The sequence below is a fragment of the Pholcus phalangioides genome, unplaced genomic scaffold, assembly GCF_987345545.1.
Source record: "Pholcus phalangioides strain wild (caught in Gottingen) unplaced genomic scaffold, Ppha-v1.0 ptg000009l_1, whole genome shotgun sequence".
In the NCBI taxonomy this organism is placed as follows: domain Eukaryota; kingdom Metazoa; phylum Arthropoda; class Arachnida; order Araneae; family Pholcidae; genus Pholcus; species Pholcus phalangioides.
The window spans coordinates 23605616-23625589 of record NW_028301602.1 but is presented as its reverse complement, the minus strand read 5'-3'; the positions used below and the strand labels follow the sequence as shown (position 1 = coordinate 23625589).

Below are 19974 nucleotides of genomic sequence, written 5' to 3'. Positions count from 1 at the left end.
TTAACATAGCAGTGCCGTCTTCGCATGGGCTTTTTCGGTTACGGCCCAAGGGCCTCTAGCGAAGGGAGGGAGGGGGGGGGGCTCAAAAAATTAGATCTGGTTGAAATAATTTTCGAGAATAAGCATGTAACTTTGCTTGGTAAGACCTCAGAAAAAATACTTGGCCCCGGGGGTCGATGATGATGCTCTCAAGACGGCTCTGACCATCATTGGCTCTATAGATGTCCAAACTGTATTTTATCTCCCATGTGTATAATAGAATTCAGAATTTAATAAGCATGCTGCAGAGATACGGTGTTTCGTATCACGTGGGATGCTTCACATTTCAATCAGCCCGTACAAGGCAGGGGCGTAGCCAGAAGTTTTGTTCGGGGAAGGGCACCAAAGTGATAGAGAACAATAGATTTGGCGATCTTTGTCCCTTTTTTTTCGGTCATTTTCTCACATTTCGGGGGTGGGGACAAGAGCCCAAGTCCCCCTACCGCTACGCTTTTGGTACACGGCATTTAACACGTGTCACTACTACTACTTAACCGAACATGCCCCTCGTACACATTCTGCTACGGAATTTCTAAAGAATCAGCATATGCCGGAATGTGTGTTCTAGGTGTATACTTGGCCCCCCTAACGTATTTATGTTGTCGATTAGCTCTTGTTTCGCGTGTTCATGCTGCCATCTGACTACCATTTTCTGAAGTAAAGATGAAAATTCTTGAATTTTTCATGTTTTGCCAAACACGTGCCACTGATTAAATTAAGCTAGCCTAACTTTGCACTGAATTTTAGCAGGTAAGATTGTTATTTTGGTGATCTTAAGCTACCTACTGCTACTTTACAACCCACCAATTTATACATAGCCATACGGCAATTTCCAACCAGTGGAATTGGGTGGGGAATGAATTGGTGGTCGCCCCAGGCTCGGAAGGTAAAGAACTTGTTTCGGTTGTTCTATGCCCGGATTCGAACCCGTGTACCTCGACGGTAATCTTCATAGCGGAAGACGAGCATCTTATCATTGCGCCACTCATGCGCTTTACTACTACTACTACACACATTAGGCGTGACCGCTGACCGCCCAGAAAGGCCATCTTCGGATGGTTTTTTTGCGCTCTTTATTACTACAAAAACCACGCTTGCATCTCGTAAACCTTCCTCTGTGAAACTTCTAAGGAATACATGTGTATGCCAGAATGTGCCGTAAATGTGTTGTGTACCATTGTCAAGTTCGTTTCTTAGGGATGTCTATCAGGTTTTATAGAAATGCTGCCATCTGTCCCCTGAATTCGAATCCAAACAAATGTGCAATCTATTCTTCTCTGTGTCACGTCTTATGCCAGAATTTTAAATGATGTAGGACTGATTGCGTTCTGTGGGGAAACTTTTTGAGAAAAATTGTAAAAGGGTGCAATGGCTTCGCGTTTGTACCTTGAGGTTGCAAAATGCTAATTGATGTATGCATGGCCTTAACGTATTTATGTTGTTGGAATTATGCTTGCTTCATTTTATACTGGTGCTGCCATCTGCCTTCCATGTTTTAAAATAAAAAAGGTAAACACCTCAAGTTGTGTAAGTATCGTGTTGAAGGCCTGACTGCTGTCTTCGGACAGTGCAACTTTTGCAAAAAGTGTTTCAAAGCAGTTGTTGAAAGTGTGCATGCGCGACCTTGGCAGAAAACTTGCAACGATCCCCTATAGGCGGCGCAGCACTTTCTCAACCGAGCATAGGTGGTTCTACCATTACAAGCCTTTTGGACATTCACCCTGTATATTTATATGTTTCCTAATAGTAGGGGGTGAACCGATGTGGCGATACCAATTATTCGACACGAGTAGTACATAATGGCCTATAAAACAAAAATTGGTGGGGAGCTTCCGTCGTTAATTATAGCTGCTCAGGCGCGGATAACTCACTCGCAGAATTCCTTGGTTTCTGATTAACTCTTGGTTTCTGATCAGAACTGACAGGTCATCTCTATTAATCAAATATCTCCGAAGATATCGAGCAAATAAAAGTTTCTTGCCTAATGGTCACTTGGGGATGGGGGAGAAACGCTGTCATCAGACGCAGCAGCGACGTATCGAATGACTTCCACGAGAGAATTTCTGATGCTGCGGGTTCCCAAATAGAGTGTTACTGTTGGAATCACTATAATCCAATAATGATGCATGCAGTACTATCACGCACAGAACGTTTCTTACGGTCTGACGATTCTTAGACTTCGTCTTATATGTGATTATGCGCTTTTTCTTGTTAGGTCTTATGGTTACGCTGACGAATGGGTAATATAGATGTTCTTCAGACGTTGCTTTATTACCATCCGTTGAATGTAACGAGACACTATCTTGGGCAGAAGTTCTGATCTGTGCAATAGAGGGTTACTATGCATTCTCTATGCAAAAGTTGATTGATGTTGAAAAAACGTATTCCTTCTACTCAAATGCAATAACACAAAATAACATTCTGAATGTAAGCGCTGGTCTTCACTTGTTCCTCTTAGGGCAGTGGTTGGCAAACCGCGGCTCGCGAGCCACATGCGGCTCTTTGGCCCCTAGAGTGTGGCTCTTCCACAAAATGCCACGTGCGGGTGCACAAAAACTCCAGATTTTTGAAAAATCATGTTTAGACCAGGGCCGTCTTAAGAGCATGATGGGGCCCCGGGCCAAGTGATTTTTTTGAGGCCCTACCAGACAAATTTTCGAAAATTTCAGCCGGTTCTAATTTCTCTGAGGCCACTCTTTCCTTGAGACCCCCGGGACGTGCCCGGGGGGGGGGGGGGGGGCTTCGTGCGTTTAGACGCGCATTTTGGCCATTTTGTTCTCGCTCCTTTCCCCTCCCTAGCAAATCATCTTTTTCGCGGGCCTTTGCCGAAAGCCTGACGCTGCTGTCATGTAACACTTCCGCGACCAATCAGGTGGGTCGAAACTAGGAAGTTCGGGAAAAAGTTGTCGAAAACGAGGCTTTTTTCTTAAGGTACTGGGGGTGGGGGGGGGGCAAATAAACACGAAAAAAAGTCTCCTCTCGGAACATGGGGGGGGGCATGCAATGTTTTCCATACTAAAGGAATGTCAACCTCTACCCGGCCAGATCATAGAAGACGACGCTCCTGGGCCCCCACCTCTCATGATGACTCTCCCGTGGCCACCTCTCTCCATCTGCATCCAACATCAGCCATATACAAGACGAGTGTGGATGGGAGAGTCTGAAGCGGTCGACCTCAGCGAACGCACCTCAATCAGATCGAGGACGTTTCTACCAAAGGCACAGCCTAGGAGTACCCTAATTAAGTTAATAACAATGTACCTACCTATATAGTTTAAGTTTAAAAAAATTTGGCTCTCGAAAGAAATTTTTTTCAATCGTTGTACTGTTGATATTTGGCCCTGTCGACTAATGAGTTTGCCGACCACTGTCCTATTAAAATAATAATAACAATAATGGAGGAAGCGTTATTTTGAACTACGCTTGTACATTTTGAAAACACTCAACGGACGATTAAGATTTACTCTTGGATATTAAGGTGGTATTACAATTTTCTGAGGACTACACTGATTTTTTTGTTGAGCGCCCTTTAACGACGAAAATGTAAACTAATTTTTTCTATACCAAATATAATCCCCGTTTCGCGATAACTTTCTCGCAAACCGCATTCAAATCTACGAATTCCTTAATTTATATAAATTTTTAAATTATTTACAAATTTGTAGGACACCCTGTATTATACTTATTGAGCATTTTGCGAATATATATGACACTTTTTAAAAAACTACTTTTATGAAAGGCACATTGTTTAAGTAACGTTATCATAACAATTATTGTTATTTGAGGAGCTTATATATTTTCAAAAGCGAACATTTCCATTTTTGTTCGGAACGCACTTTTAACGATTTCTGAATCTTTTTGGGATGAGGCTTTGTTGTCGGATTATGCAAAAGGGTTTATTCAAACGAGAATATTTTTGGTTGAAATCGCAATGTAATGTGGATCATTTCTATACCAAAAGGGTACATTATCCATTTCGTTCATTCACTTTGGTATTTTCCATCCTAAAGGGAACATAACAAAGAAGTTGCATTATTGGTGTTATTGGATTTTTTTGTCGAAACGGTGAATTTTTTATAAGCACATTCAGAGTACAATAGAATCTCCCGATAACGGACAATAACAGACGTAATTAAACAAAAAAAGTGTCCGTTGGCGGAGATCCCCGCTAACGGGAGTGTCCGTTATGGAAGGTTCCATTATGGAATGATCGTGTTTTTCTATGCTATTCACGAGCCAGGGTAAAGGTATCTTACTTGGCTAGATGAAACCTTCTGGAATCAACGAGTGGCGTAGGAATTTCTAATTTTTCAAACTGAACAAGCGCCAATTATGATTAAAGGGTAACATTTCCACTAATTTTCTTTCAAAATGGAACATTCTCAAAATTCAAATGAGGGTAACTTATGGGAATGTTTTTGGTTAAGAAACATAATTTTCAAATATTCTTATACCAACTCTCTTATACTATCTATGTCGGGCTATTTTTTACCTTAGTAAAGCAGTCTTTTATTCCAAAGAAAAACATTTTTTTTTTTTCACTTCAAGGTAGCCAAAAGTGGAAATGTTCCCTTTTGAAAATAAGTTCCTCATTTAGAATCTCGGTGTCATTAATAGGCCAATGGCTGACTCCAAAATGAGTACTGTATGATCTTTTGTCTAATCATGATTTACATGTTCACGCTTTTCCTTAACATCTATATACAAGAGAACATTAAATCCCGAGCAAATACTATAATTTCAACGTTTCATACTCCGATAAATTATAGTACCGTGTTATGACAATACCTCTACATCGTCGAAGATGGATCGATGTTAATTTCTGAGGAAAGGTTGGAACTTAATCCTTTAATTTCTTGAACGCCCATCGTACATAAGCTTCCCTTGTCAGACACCGTAATCGGATAGTCGTCTCAACTTCATTTACGATCAACGTAACAGCCAATTAGGCGGCATTAAATCGACGTCTTACGAAAACATAACCCGTTCGAATTACTTAACTTCATTCTTGCTAACATAGCCGGGGAGTTTATTTTATTATGGAAACGGAATTGTATGATCTATACACGCGCGTGTTATATCAGCAGTAGTAATGGTGAACTCACACTTTGACATGTTCCATTTCTGAAACTCGGCATGAAATCGAATCGACAGGGAGAGGGAGGGTCATTTTTTTTTGTCAGATTCAAACTATCAGTGAATGTTTTATTAATACAGTACACGCCACCTAGTGTTATCACATCGGGACTCGGGGTTTTTGATAACAATTACTGATTGATAACTGTTTCCGGAGGAAATTCAAAAGTGAAAAGAATGACCATGCATCCTTTTTGACTGAACGGGACGTATGAAAACGGGACAACGCGGTTTTTCTTTTCCACATAACCGGTTGCAAATTTTCTACCGTTTTCTTTTTTTTATGTTGTTCTAAAACGTAATATTTTCGCTTTAAGATAAAATCCTTAAAGCCAATATATTATTCAGCCATTATGAGGAATTTGAATGACCCTGTCCAATCTGCTGTACGAATAATGATAATTTTTTTAATGTGCGGTACGTTCCATAGAACCCCTGAAAAAGTCTTTTTGCTGGGGAACTCTCTGAATCTGATCAACTGGAAAAAACTCACCAGGAACTGTAGGAAAGGGCTTTTCCTTCAGAAGCCAATCAGTGTGAGTCAATTTTCTGAAAATGACTTGCGTATTGCAAATGCCTCTTCATTGTTAAAACTTTCAGTTACCAAAACACTCAATTCGCTATCTTTATACACAATAGTGTAACACACGGCACCACTTATGCTGAATATGAGATGAAAAGATCCTGTCATCCCATTTTTAATGTTTATTGGATATAAAGGATAGGCTTCTAAGCCTTCCATACATTGCTTCATTATTTTTTTTTTGAAAAGGAAAATATGAATCAAAGTGCTCAAAGAGGTATACTACTGCTATAAATATAAAAACGAAAGTTGATCCATAATCTGAAGGAGTTTGGATTTGAGAAAACCTACTGTAGGTTCATGCGGACATGGATTATAGCAACCACTAATGCCCGAATAAGGTCTGACATTGTGAAACTAGTACCGAAATGTTTGTAAACAGGGAAGAGGAATGTGCACCTTCTGACCTCCTACATAGACCTGAAGGTTGAAACGATAATTTAGGGGGGGGGGGGGAGGGAAATATATGGCTGGTTTCCAAAAATGCGCAAAAAGTAAAAACTTTCCACGAGGGAAAAAAAACATGAATCAAAAAAATCTTGATAACTATAAACAATTTTTTCCTGTGCGACAATATTGGTCAGTTCCGTTCTTTCAGTAAGTGATAACAATACCCAAATGATAACATCGAACAAGCGGCGTATACCAACGGTTCTCAACCGGTGCTCGAGAATAATAAAATAAATCAATAAATTTGATAAACAAACAAAAAAAGGGACCTAAATGGTACCGCCATATAAATAATATACTAAAAAGGGCCCCCTCGAGTTAAACAGGGCTCCTCCATAGAAATTATACACTGAAAAGGGCTCGGCGAGTCAGAAAAGGTTGAGAACCTCTGCTCTACTGCATTGATTAACAAGAACTAGAATTATTAATGGGTTAAGTACGGAATGACCAAATGAAATTATATATGGAACTACCTCAGATGTTCCAATACGTCAGTTTGAATATAAGAATTGTTATTCTTTATTCATTTGACCTATGCCAAAGATAAAGTGTTCCAGCTCGTTTAACCGGAACACGCAAGCTGATATCCGTCCGGTGCAAATGAGAACAGCGCATCAGCAACTTCTGGAATAACTTGAATCGATATCTACTATGTAAGCGCTGGCTCTGTACCAAGTCCTCCCATCTACAGTTTCTGTTGCTCGTACGGACGAATGGATGCCCATCTCTCTCTCTCTCTATCTCGCTTTCTCTCATATATTTGTTGATATATATCTCCCTAACAAATAACCATTCCAGTTGATTCGGAAAATACTATGGGGGGGGGGGGAATAGTTCTGCTCGATTTTAATTGATGAAAATTCAGATGAAATAAAAGAAAATAATTTCAGAATTGATGAAAAATTAAGAATAATTAAAGGAAATAATTAATTACCAATAAAATAGCTCCGATTCTAGATTCGTCGATCTGTAGACTGTTTCAGAAGAATTCTATTTGTTTAAATTATGATGTGCGTCTCCAATGAAAGTCTCGTAAAATAATATTAAATTTAATTTTAAGAACAATAGACAGTGACTATTATTGATTTACCATCTAAACTTATACATATGAAAGATAGATGGGAGCAACCGCACGAATACGAAACAAACACAACTATGATAACATAAATACATTAGGACCAGGCATATATACAGGGCGATTATAATCAAAGTTCCCGCACTCTGGTTAGTTTTTTATTTTCAAAAACTGAATGCATATAAATTTTCAGGATATCTTGGTCCACAAAGCGTATATATAGGGTTTTAATGAAAAACGCCTACACCAGAACGGACGCTACACTGCTCAGAACAATGTAGCACCAGTATACTGACACCATCCCGACCTATACAGCGCCCGTCCTAGAATGGAGGACGTATTCCATGGAAACTTGTCATATACGCTATATGGTCCATGGAGGAAAAAGGAAAATTCAATAAAAAAAACCTCTACTTTTGCCCTTGATAGTTGAAAATTGAACTATTTTTTTCTGTTCCATAAACCTCTTCTCCAAGGTCTCGTTAAGATATCCAAAAAATTTAGCTGTATCCGGATAAGTATAAAAACTAGGTAGTAACTGTGAGTGGTCATCAGAACCATTGTTTGTGCGGAACGGGATTCTTACACTCACACTCCTAGCAAACCCTGTATACTGCATGACAAGGGAGACAGAGACACCTCAACGGTCAAAATTGCTCAAATGTGCTCAATCTGACACGCGTCTTTTCGGAAAACACTTCCGTTTGAGACTTTGAGCTTCAAAAGCATATGAAATACATGTCCACGTGGACTTGGTTCGTGATATACATATATATATATATATATATATATATATATATATATATATATATATATATATATATATATATATATATATATATATATATATATATATATATATATATATATATATATATATATCTATTCTATAATATAAAATCACAAACAAACTCGAAAAGGGCCTGTTGCTAAGCAACCGAGTGACGGAAGTGGGTGAAATTTTTGAGTGACGGAAATCTGTTACGGAAGTGGGTTCGATTCATATATCGATATTCACATTCATATATCGTACATTCATATTCATATATTCATATATCGATATGATATCATATATCATATATCGATATTGGGTCGATATTCACATATCGGGACCCATTTGACCCATCGGGACCATGTTATGTGCATGTACCAAGAGGCTCCTACATCCTACAGCAGAGCCCTTAGGCTGGAATTTAGATTTCGAGCCCCCAAACCAGCTTTTCAGGGGCCCCTCTGTGATTAATTTATAGTGTGAAAAATCAAAAAGTGATAAGAATCGTTGTGGCCCCTGTCAGCCCTTCCTTTGTGGGGGGGGGGGAGGTCCATGCCGAGAGGTATATATATGTATAATATGCACACACAACAGCAGTGCTCCCAACACAGGGTCGGGGTACCCGGGGAAGATTTCACGTATAAGTAAAAAGTTTTCATTTCCAGGGGCCCTTGATGGATCTCATTGTTTTCTTGCTGCTTTAACGTTGAAAAATTTCGATAGCGGAAGCAAAAGATATATCCAGTCTGGGGCCCCACCAAAAGTATGCGGATTGGTGTCCCGGGTAATTGGTTGGGGGGTCCTGGATTTTATTCGTTGGTAAAACGAATACAAATGAAAATTTTTCATGGTACTCACTCCGTGGGATGGCCGACAAGCTTCCAAGTCGGGGCCCATGTTTACAGGTTTCATTTTGGGTGCCCTGGATTTTATTTGTTGGTAAAACGAATACAAATGAAAATTTTTCATAGCACTCGCACCGGGGGATGACCGACAAGCTTCCAAGTCGGGGGCCCCATGTTTACAGGTTTCATTTTGGGGCCCTGGACGAATCTCATTCTTTTCTGTTGTAGAATTCGCAACAGCGGAAGCCCGAGATAAAGCCAGTCTGGGGCCCCACCAAAAGTATGCGAATTGGTGTCCCGGGTAATTGGTTGGGGGCCCTGGATTTTATTCGTTGGTAAAACGAATACAAATGGAAATTTTTCATGGCACTCGCTCCGGGGGATGACCGACAAGCTTCCAAGTCGGGGGCCCCATGTTTACAGGTTTCATTTTGGGGGCCCTGGATTTTATTCGTTGGTAAAACGAATACAAATGAAAATTTTTCATGGCACTCGCTCCGGGGAATGACCGACAAGCTTCCAAGTCGGGGGCCCTATGTTTACAGGTTTCATTTTGGGGGCCCTGGATGAATCTCATTCTTTTCTGTTGTAGAATTTTCAACAGCGGAAGCCCGAGATAAAGCCAGTCTGGAACCCCACCAAAAGTATGCGAATTGGTGTCCCAGGTAATTGTTTGGGGGCCCTGGATTTTATTCGTTCGTAAAACGAATACAAATGAAAATTTTTCATGGCACTCGCTCCGGGGGATGACCGACAAGCTTCCAAGTCGGGGCCCTATGTTTACAGGTTTCATTTTGGGGGCCCTGGATGAATCTCATTCTTTTCTGTTGTAGAATTTGCAACAGCCGAAGCCCGAGATAAAGCCTGTCTGGGGCCCCACCAAAAGTATGCGAATTGGTGTCCCGGGTAATTGGTTGGGGGCCCTGGATTTTATTCGTTGGTAAAACGAATACAAATGGAAATTTTTCATGGCACTCGCTCCGGGGGATGACCGACAAGCTTCCAAGTCGGGGGCCCCATGTTTACAGGTTTCATTTTGGGGGCCCTGGATTTTATTCGTTGGTAAAACGAATACAAATGAAAATTTTTCATGGCACTCGCTCCGGGGAATGACCGACAAGCTTCCAAGTCGGGGGCCCTATGTTTACAGGTTTCATTTTGGGGGCCCTGGATGAATCTCATTCTTTTCTGTTGTAGAATTTTCAACAGCGGAAGCCCGAGATAAAGCCAGTCTGGAACCCCACCAAAAGTATGCGAATTGGTGTCCCAGGTAATTGTTTGGGGGCCCTGGATTTTATTCGTTCGTAAAACGAATACAAATGAAAATTTTTCATGGCACTCGCTCCGGGGGATGACCGACAAGCTTCCAAGTCGGGGCCCTATGTTTACAGGTTTCATTTTGGGGGCCCTGGATGAATCTCATTCTTTTCTGTTGTAGAATTTGCAACAGCCGAAGCCCGAGATAAAGCCTGTCTGGGGCCCCACCAAAAGTATGCGAATTGGTGTCCCGGGTAATTGGTTGGGGGCCCTGGATTTTATTCGTTGGTAAAACGAATACAAATGAAAATTTTTCATGGCACTCGCTCCGGGGGATGACCGACAAGCTTCCAAGTCGGGGCCCATGTTTACAGGTTTCATTTTGGGGGCCCTGGATGAATCTCATTCTTTTCTGTTGTAGAATTTTCAACAGCGGAAGCCCGAGATAAAGCCAGTCTGGGGCCCCACCAAAAGTATGCGAATTGGTGTCCCGGGTAATTGTTTGGGGGCCCTGGATTTTATTCGTTCGTAAAACGAATGCAAATGAAAATTTTTCATGGCACTCGCACCGGGGGATGACCGACAAGCTTCGAAGTCGGGGGTCCCATGTTTACAGGTTTCATTTTGGGGCCCTGGATTTTATTCGTTGGTAAAACGAATGCAAATGAAAATTTTTCATGACACTCGCACCGGGGGATGACCGACAAGCTTCCAAGTCGGGGGGCCCCATGTTTACAGGTTTGATTTTGGGGGCCCTGGATGAATCTCATTCTTTTCTGTTGTAGAATTTGCCACAGCCGAAACCCGAGATATAGCCAGTCTGGGGCCCCACTAAAAATCTGCGTATTGTGTCCCCGCTACTGGATGTGGGGCCCTGGATTTTATTCGTTGTAAAACTGATAAAAATGAAAAATTCTCACAGGGGGGTGTCCGACAAGCTTGCAGATCAGGGCTTCATGGAAATGTTGGCAGGTTGTAATTCGGTGCCCCTGAATGTATCTCATTGATTTTTGTGGTTTAACATTGTAAAATTTGCGACACATCGGTAGCCCAAGATATATCCAGTGTGGGGCCCCACTGAAATTCAGCGAATTGAATCTGGGGACACCCATGGGGAAGTTTTCTGGGGATACTTGATGAATCTCATTTGTTTTTTGTTGCTTTATTATTATTTTCATTAAAATTCGCTTCTTCAGTAGGCTGGTGCTTTCACACGTCCCTTTCCCCTTTTCCATAGTACGCTGATGAAGTGGGACGAAATAAACAAGATATGTCCGTGAGAGAAGTGGGGGGGGGGGGTTGGCCGCCAAAGGCGGCAGGGGGGCAGAGCCCCCCTAGTATGTATATATATCTGCTATTTCTTCAGTAACCCATGATATAAATTAAGGTAAGCGGCAAAACAATCGCTTTAATCTTCTAATAACAGCGCCGTCTAGCGGTTGACGGCTTACCGCGCGACTACGTATTGTATGGCAAAAATCTCTTTTTGTGATGTGCTCTATCACTGCTTGAATTTTTTTTCCATGAGTTCTCAATAACCCTCGCACAAATAGTATGCAGTGTAATAGAATGATGATTTCAAGCTAAGAATTTTATTCCAGGGAAAAATTCAATCCTTGTTGACTAAATACTTGATGTTAATGAATCATCTGCTGTCGACATCTTCAGTTGCGTCCAAAACCATCTCTACTTAATATATCTATCACAGGCCTTGACGGAACTTTCAAGATTAGAATTTTTTATAGGAAACGATAAAACTAACTAAAAAAAACAGTCAAAAAATGAAAATGAATCCACACACAATTTTTTTTTCAAATTTATAGGAATGTAAATAGCAAACAAATTCAAATGAATGAAATTCACCTGAATGTAAATAGAAAAACTGTCAGTTTTTTAAAACAAATATCACCATCAACACCTTTAATTTTCTAAGATTTCATTATTTGACAATGAAATTTGATGCGGATTTTATGATGGATTTTTTCTCAAAATAGTGGAGTTCACATTTGTGGATTATACGCGGAATAATACTGTATGTAACAAAAGAAACACTTTCATAAAAAACTATGAATCTCAGAATTTGATCAAACGGTAACTTTGAATGTTGATATGCCTTTATATCTCGTTAAAAGTCTGAACGGCCAGTGTGGTGACCGAACATGAAGTATTCAAGTATCCGTTTGAATTTTTTGTCCAACCAAAAAACAGCACCAACCAATTGTTATCGTCCTAAATTTCAATTATTTGGAACAAATGATAATTTGTTGTAGATCAAAACTGAAGTTATACGTATATAAAAGCAGAAAATAAGAATCAAAACGTAATAAAACTGGAAAGGACTTCATCAGGAAAATAATACTGATAAAGAAAATAAAAACACAGAGTTTTGCGCCGGACATTTTCTGGAAAACAAAATGAGAAAAGATTCTGGTAAAGTGGAAATACGTAACAAAAGATAAATACGGGGTGGAAAGTAATGTTCTTTGAAGAAGTTGGGGAGGGAGGTATATACATTGAGACCATTCACCTGACTACACATATATATACCCCCGTTTATTTATCCTCTGAAATAAAAAGGCGTTTTACTCTTTTTGTGATTTTATTTCCACGAAAAAATACATAAACAAGAAAATAACTTGAATCAAGTTATGAACGTTTTTGTTTCTGGGGAGAAAAATTGAATTCCATTTTTGTTTCGTAATAGTCTTGTGAAAAAATAATACAGGCTTGTAAGATTTGTGGTACAAAATGGATTGAACAGGGAAAAGAAAATAAATCTAGAAGAATCTTAATGTTTCGTAAAACTCCAATCCCAGAACTTTGAAATAGAAAAATAATACGTCTTCTCATAGACATGGAGGAGAAAACGGTATGATATCCATTAACGTGACACCAGATTTCAACTGGATAGATTCCGGACCAATATATTGTACAGATTGTGACACCTGTGTGACTGAGTTTGAATTTCTGCACTCTAAATATTACAGAAACCTAATAAAGATTGGGCCATACTGGGTGTCCGAGAACGCCAAAATGAAAGGGGATGACAGCACACAACAAAGTAAATAGTTTTTGCAATAGAACCTATCGTTGCAAATACTTTACTCACTTCATTTCTGAAATATAGATGGCAGCACTGGAAAATCATACACAACATTGGATGCGCACTCAGACTGTTAGGTACACACACTTACACTTCCGGCACAACTCACTAGGTAGTAAATTACCCATGGCGATAGATCCGAGTTGTGCTTGGTATGAAAGGGGAAAAAAAAAAGCAGAGAGCGTTGCAAATAACTTTTTTTGTGACGTGTATGTAGACTTGGAACAGAAAACTTGGATTTTTTAAGACCAATTACGGATTATTTCTAAATTACCTTTTATCGCTTCACAAAACGAGAAACAGATCACTGCCGTTGTGATAAAATCGGACGCCTCCAATCACTATTTAACAATGTCGCGAGGCCGGTCCGCGAACATATTGAAATACAAATTAAAAAAAACATTGCTCTCATGTCGCTTTCTTAAAATTATTTTAATCAATCACAGGGGATTATACCTTAAAGAATGATAATTAATTCTTCATCTATATCGTAGTTTCCCAATATTTTTGCCCCATTGGCCCCAATGCAATCTAAATCATAGAATGCTATGCTATTCCCGTAGCTTCTACCAGCACCTCCTAGAGATAGAATTCCTCCGCAGTCTGCTGGTGACGTCAGTAAGTAGTCCATTTTCCCTCAGAATATTCAGGGAAAAAGAATTCCCTGCTTGTCACCGTTGTGAGAAAAAGAAATGATCTCGGGCTCAGAATTGACGATTTCTATGCCCCACATCCAATCATTATGCGGTATTTGTGAGCCAATCAGGAAGATTCTACTCCAAAATAAGAAGAAACGAAATAGGATGCTGTGTTTCAAAATGTCGCAAACTTGCTAGGTAGTCTGAATGACGTTTATGGCAAACAGTGCACAGCCCTTCTAGTTCTACGAAGTGCTGCTTCTACCACCCCCCTGGAACATTCCATCGTACCCAGGGGGCGTTAACGCCCACGTTGAGAATCACGGATCTATATTTATATATTATGTGTCAACACTGTATATATGTGTGCACTTACATACAATCAGTGTATATTAATAATAAAAATATTTAGCTACTCACGACCATGGGGTCTCATTTTATCCAGATTCACGTCATTAGCTCTTAGCCTTCTTATTTATTACCTCGCCCTTAAAAGCGAAACGCCTTTATACAAATACAAATACAACGCCACAACAGACAAAATGCCCAACGAGGTGGCTGATAAAAAGATGCCCATAAAAATATGGATGTCATGTATTTCAAAAATACAGCAACTCAATCAAAAATGCAATTAACACAATTAACACTCTTTAGAGCTAATTGAATTTTTGGAAAAAGTAAAATGTGCCTCAGCACTCTGAACATGGTCTTACATGGTCCCAAGGTTCTATTTTTCGCAAGGAAATCGAGAGCGTTATTTATTCGGTTCAGATTTCTTTGTTCGGACGAACCACTAGTTGGATAAAGCGCTTTATGCACCTACCATAAGTAATTTGAATTTGAGCTGGAAACATTTCGATTTTGGCGCAGTGATTCATAAGCTGAAAATGTCTGCGTCTGGCGCGGAATATATTAGAGCCAATGTTGTTGATGGATCCCATAAAGTTATATCTGATATAAATAAAATGAGTGCATATTGCGAGATACCTTAGCGTGGGAAAGAATGTAGGAATATGTTTTACTTCTAATCTATAAATATAAAATTGATTTTCTGCGTGTGCGTGTATGAGTTTGCGTCTACACAAATCTACATTTTCAGATCGATCGTCGCCACATTTTGCATATGTACCAAATGGGACCCGACTTGAACGATAGGCTACTTTAAAATTTCGTCAGAGCAGGGTAAATGCCCCGAATGGGCAACAATGATTTTTGGGCCTCAACAATCACTTTCCCTAGCAATGCATTTCAGACATGTATATGCCTTTACAATGGTTTGTCATTTCTTCTACGCTGTCAGTATATGTATAATTGTTATGGCTTTATAATGGTTTGCCACATTTTCAATACTCCCAGTAATGAGGTTTTTTTTAATGACGTCATAATCATCAGCATCGCTTTGAGGGTCAGGAAAAGGGTGATAATCATATAGAAATCAGTGTTAAAATTGCGCGATTTTAATGTCGAAATGCGGAAATTTTGTGGGGTTTTCTGTCACATCAGTAATTTTAAAAATTGTATTAAATACTCGATTTTTGAAATTTTGAGACATACGAAGCCCAGAAAATTAAATATGAAGTAATTAGCCGCGCCTACTATCGAGTTGGATATCCGTGAATAACATTGATATCAACTTTTTATTTATATCTCCTCAAGCATGAAAATCGATGTCTCCGTATTGCCTTTTAATATTCAACTGTATAAATGGATATAGTTTAGGTTTTTTTGAAATTAATTATGGGCCCGTAAAAAGTACATCGAAAAAATTCCACAACTTTAATTAAGCATTTTTTTGAAGCACAAACAGGCAGAGATGGATAACTTGAAGTTCAAAGGGGGGAATCTAAATACCTAGCACCCTTTAAAAAAAGAAAAAAAAAATTATTTTTACGTTTCTTTAAAATTAGATTTGTTTCTTTCATGAGTCGCGTAGGAAGTCGCCATATTGGTTAACTTAGACACGGTTTGTATGTTTCTCAAAGAAAGAGAGAGATATCACGTGATCCAAAAAAGCCTCATTGAAGAAAGCCCGGGCAACGCCGGGTATTAGAGCTAGTTGAATATCTTAAAGAGGAATATTTTGATCATGACAACAACGTGTAAATTAACCACACATCTAAAGCACAGTGCTATTCCCGCTACTAAAAACAAAAGTACAATGAATAAAGTCAAGAAAAATAATTAGATGGAAAAAAGACAATGAAGACAAAGTGATCCCACAGATGCCATTTCAACCAGTAGAAACACGTGCAGACTAACCCACCTCGCCGTTCACAAGAGAAATGAAGAGAGTCATCTCTATAAAGAACATCGATGGAACCAGAACAGTATAATTTTGATTGAACTTCAATTTACATCCAATTTTACTTTTGCGGGTGAAATAGATTATGATTTCATATCAGATGCATGATTTATTAGATTTATGATTTCAATATGCGATATAGGATTATATGTTTGATTAATGATTGCATACATAAATCATGATCTTGGAACTTAATGTTATACTTGGATTATGATTTTATACTTGTTATGATTGCACTATATTTTATAATGTATGTTTTTATAAATATATAAATATCCAGAGGTACCCAGTCCGCGAGGACAGTAAGCCGACACTGCTATATGACGATGTGGCCTGGGTATCTTCGGTTTGACGGTACGTGCATGCTGATATGCATTTTAACTCTTTTACGTACAGGGTATTGGCAACAAATTTCCATAAGATTCCATATTTGAAGTATTGGAGATAAATCTGGTTTTCTTGTTCACATATTCGAAATAGAAAGGTGGAAAAGTTGAGTGTGTAGTATATAAATTTCACTTTCACCCTCTTCTTCTTATACTCACCCCCCCCCCGCCCTTCTTGTTTACTCTCTCTCTCTCTCTCTCTCTCTCTCTCTCATAAATATTTAGTGGAAAGATACATTATATTATGTGAGGGTGGGGAAATACAGCATTGGGATTTTTATTATTAGTGTTCTTTCCTGCTTACGTTTCTGCATTGAATGTATTTTTGTTTTTTGTTGTGGAAACAAAAACATATACAATGTATTTTTGTGTCACGCTGCTGAGTGTGTATTTCTGAGTTTACATTTCGAATATGAATATCTATCCAATATGAGTTTAATTATAGAAATTAATGAATCAATGAAAATCACTATAAGCAGGAGTATAGAAAGAACGGGGGGGGGGGGGGAAACAACTTCCGTTCAAAGGGTTACAATGAAGCTTGACGATGATGAGAAAAGGGGTTAGAACAAACAGGGAGAGCTGAAATGAATTTCTTTCACTTGTGTTTGGACAAGACATCTCGTTGATATTTACGACTTCTGAAGAAAGTATTTTTTTTCCCGGAATAAACAGGTTACGTTGAAAAAATTGTTTTTCTTGACGTGTGCTATCACAGCTATCATTCTGGCGATAGATGTCGATTCCCTTCGTAAATGATGTTCTTTACATTATTTTCAGTGATTTTCGGACTGAAATATCGTGGCGCTGGCATTGCACTCAGAAAGTGGTTTTTATTCTTTGCTGGACTCAGAAGAAACAGCGCAACAATTGGAATTTTTTGGACACGGCGGGAAGTGCAAACAATCAAATTTTGGATCTCAGTAGATATATACGGCCTTTAGTAGAAAAAAGAAATCTAAAATGGGCACGTTGTTTGGATATTTTTCCCAATTAAAAGTATATTTCTATCAACAAAACTGCAACTATTCAAAATAAAAAGGGTGTACAAGGATATGACTTTACAATCTGTACACGCAGTTACTCTCTGATTAATCTGTATCTTGTTCTATATAATTTGAATAAAATCCTTAAATATTCAATTATCCTCACTCATTATTCCTTATATAGAAATTTATCCACCTTATAACTGCGAGAACATTAGTTTACCTCGTTAAAAATTTCCGCCAATTCATATCGTGTGATAAGTTATCGACTCTGCTATCATTGACTATTATTTTTGTAATTATGATAGTCAAAATACCCTTCTCTCCCCTTTTGCTGTAATCAACTATCTCTATTCTGGGATAAAAACCTAAACAAAAACGTTTTTTCCCTGGCCTTCTATTTCACTGTAAGATAAGACACGTTCGAGATAAGACGAATGTATGTAAATTATGCAATTCGATCTCTTAATACCGTTATTCCACGATCATAAATCAGTGCGGTTGTCGGTGCAATCACCCAATCTCGAGCACTTTAATTCACCGTGAGGAGTCCATTTTACCATCACGACCGTCAATTATATTCCACAAACTTCACCATCGGAACTCGTTGAAAGATGGCTGGAGAGAGCGAAATTACCGGCGACACGTACCGTTATAACCGATATTCGATATTATAACGAAGTGAAATGTGTTAGCGTACTTAGAAAGTGGAGTGATAAAGAACTTTTATCATCTAAGTGCCAGAGTTCTGTCGTTTATGCCCGAGGCATTCGGTTACATAGGGAAGCCCCCTTCCGGACAGTGAATTATTGCTTCCATTTTGCGGGTTCATATTTTAAACAGGGTGAGGGAAAAGTTTTAGACGTTGCTAATCAGCCGTCATTGCTCTTAAATGAGTTTTCGAAGAGTGAAAAATAATTAATACAAAGTGCGGGTAAGGACATGAATAATTCATAAACATCATCGTAGACCGTAATCTACATACTGTATATGCAAACATGTATACTTCAAGAAATCTTACATAGTCACAAGTTTTCCTATTTATGCTCCATCTGAATAAAACCTTGCACTTACCGTAAAACATTTACCTTCCAGACTTTCGTTCAAAGCAGGAGTATCAGTCGGCGGTCCGGTATTTCTGCCGCTCGCGGGCCAGAAACTTGAATACAGGGTGCTCTGCAAGTCTCAATTCGGCCTTTTTTCTCATTAACCGTTCGTATCGTATGAGAGGTATGGTTCTAATTTCAAAATTTCTCAAAATGTCTAATCACTCTGTTCCAGTTTCGACAGGGAAAATATAGTGTATCATAAAATAGAAAATCTCTCTAAATTTTTATACGGGCACCCTGTCTGCTAACTTCCAATCGTAAAGTTGTAACCCTGTCTTTCCTGAGGCCAATAACAATTATGAGTGTAACATTCGCTGAGATATTTGAATTGAAAAATTGAGACAATTGGGAAAGAACGTGCATTGTTTACACGTTACTATGAACAATGACTTACAAAAGGCCCCAGATAAAGAAATACTGAAATGAAACAGCACCATGAAGACGGCTGTTAAGTATGCGGGTTCAATCTCGGGAAATGACATAGATAGTAAGCTCTTTCCCTAGAGAACCTGAGTCGATTACCGAAAGATGACACCCTCATTTCCGATTCAACTCAATTGGTAATAAATTGTTGTATGGTGATATGACCGGAGTTGGTGTGCGGTCAGGAGTTAACCCTCGATGACTGCATTTATAACACAATTTTGAAGAAAAAATCGACACTCTTTAAAACAGGGTTGTGAATAAATAGAATAGGTGTAAATTCTACTACAATTGACACTTTTAAAAAGAAAAACGATATTCATATTTGGATAAATCGATCAGCTATTCATACCTAGATAAGACAGCCATAACTTTTTATGGGCAGTGTTAAAATAATAAGAGTATGTAATATAACAAGACTTTTTTTTTCGTAATAATTGTTATTATTTTGGGTTTCAGTATTTTAAATATATTTGACATCTATATTTTGAAAGGGCGCCTTTTCCACCCACTAAATTTTGGCATTTTGCCTGTTGGTCTTATTATGTATTTGTATATTATACTTGCGATAAACTTCAATCATCTTACCATGCCACTTGCACGCCATATAGCTATTGTCCTGACCACACAATATTCTGAACACTGATAATAATGACATTGTGACCTCTGTATACGTATATGTTAAGAGCGTATATCACCAAAACTAATTTATTTGATATAGTGCATATAGTTAAACTATAAATACAATTATTCGGTTTAGTTAGTTAATGTTTTAGCCGGGGACGAAAACAAAGATCAAGAATAAGCATAAGTATTTCAGAGAGTAAGTATTCACAAGAATAAGAATTTTAGAAGGGGGGTTTCCTCAAA

General features: G+C 38.7%; 1 protein-coding gene across 1 annotated transcript in view; it reads left to right on the top strand.

Moving 5' to 3' along the window:
• LOC149082556 (glutamate receptor ionotropic, NMDA 2B-like) overlaps positions 1-19974 on the top strand; it is a 226025-nt gene that overhangs the window by 101404 nt on the left and 104647 nt on the right. The gene's annotated exons all lie outside the window — the stretch shown is intronic.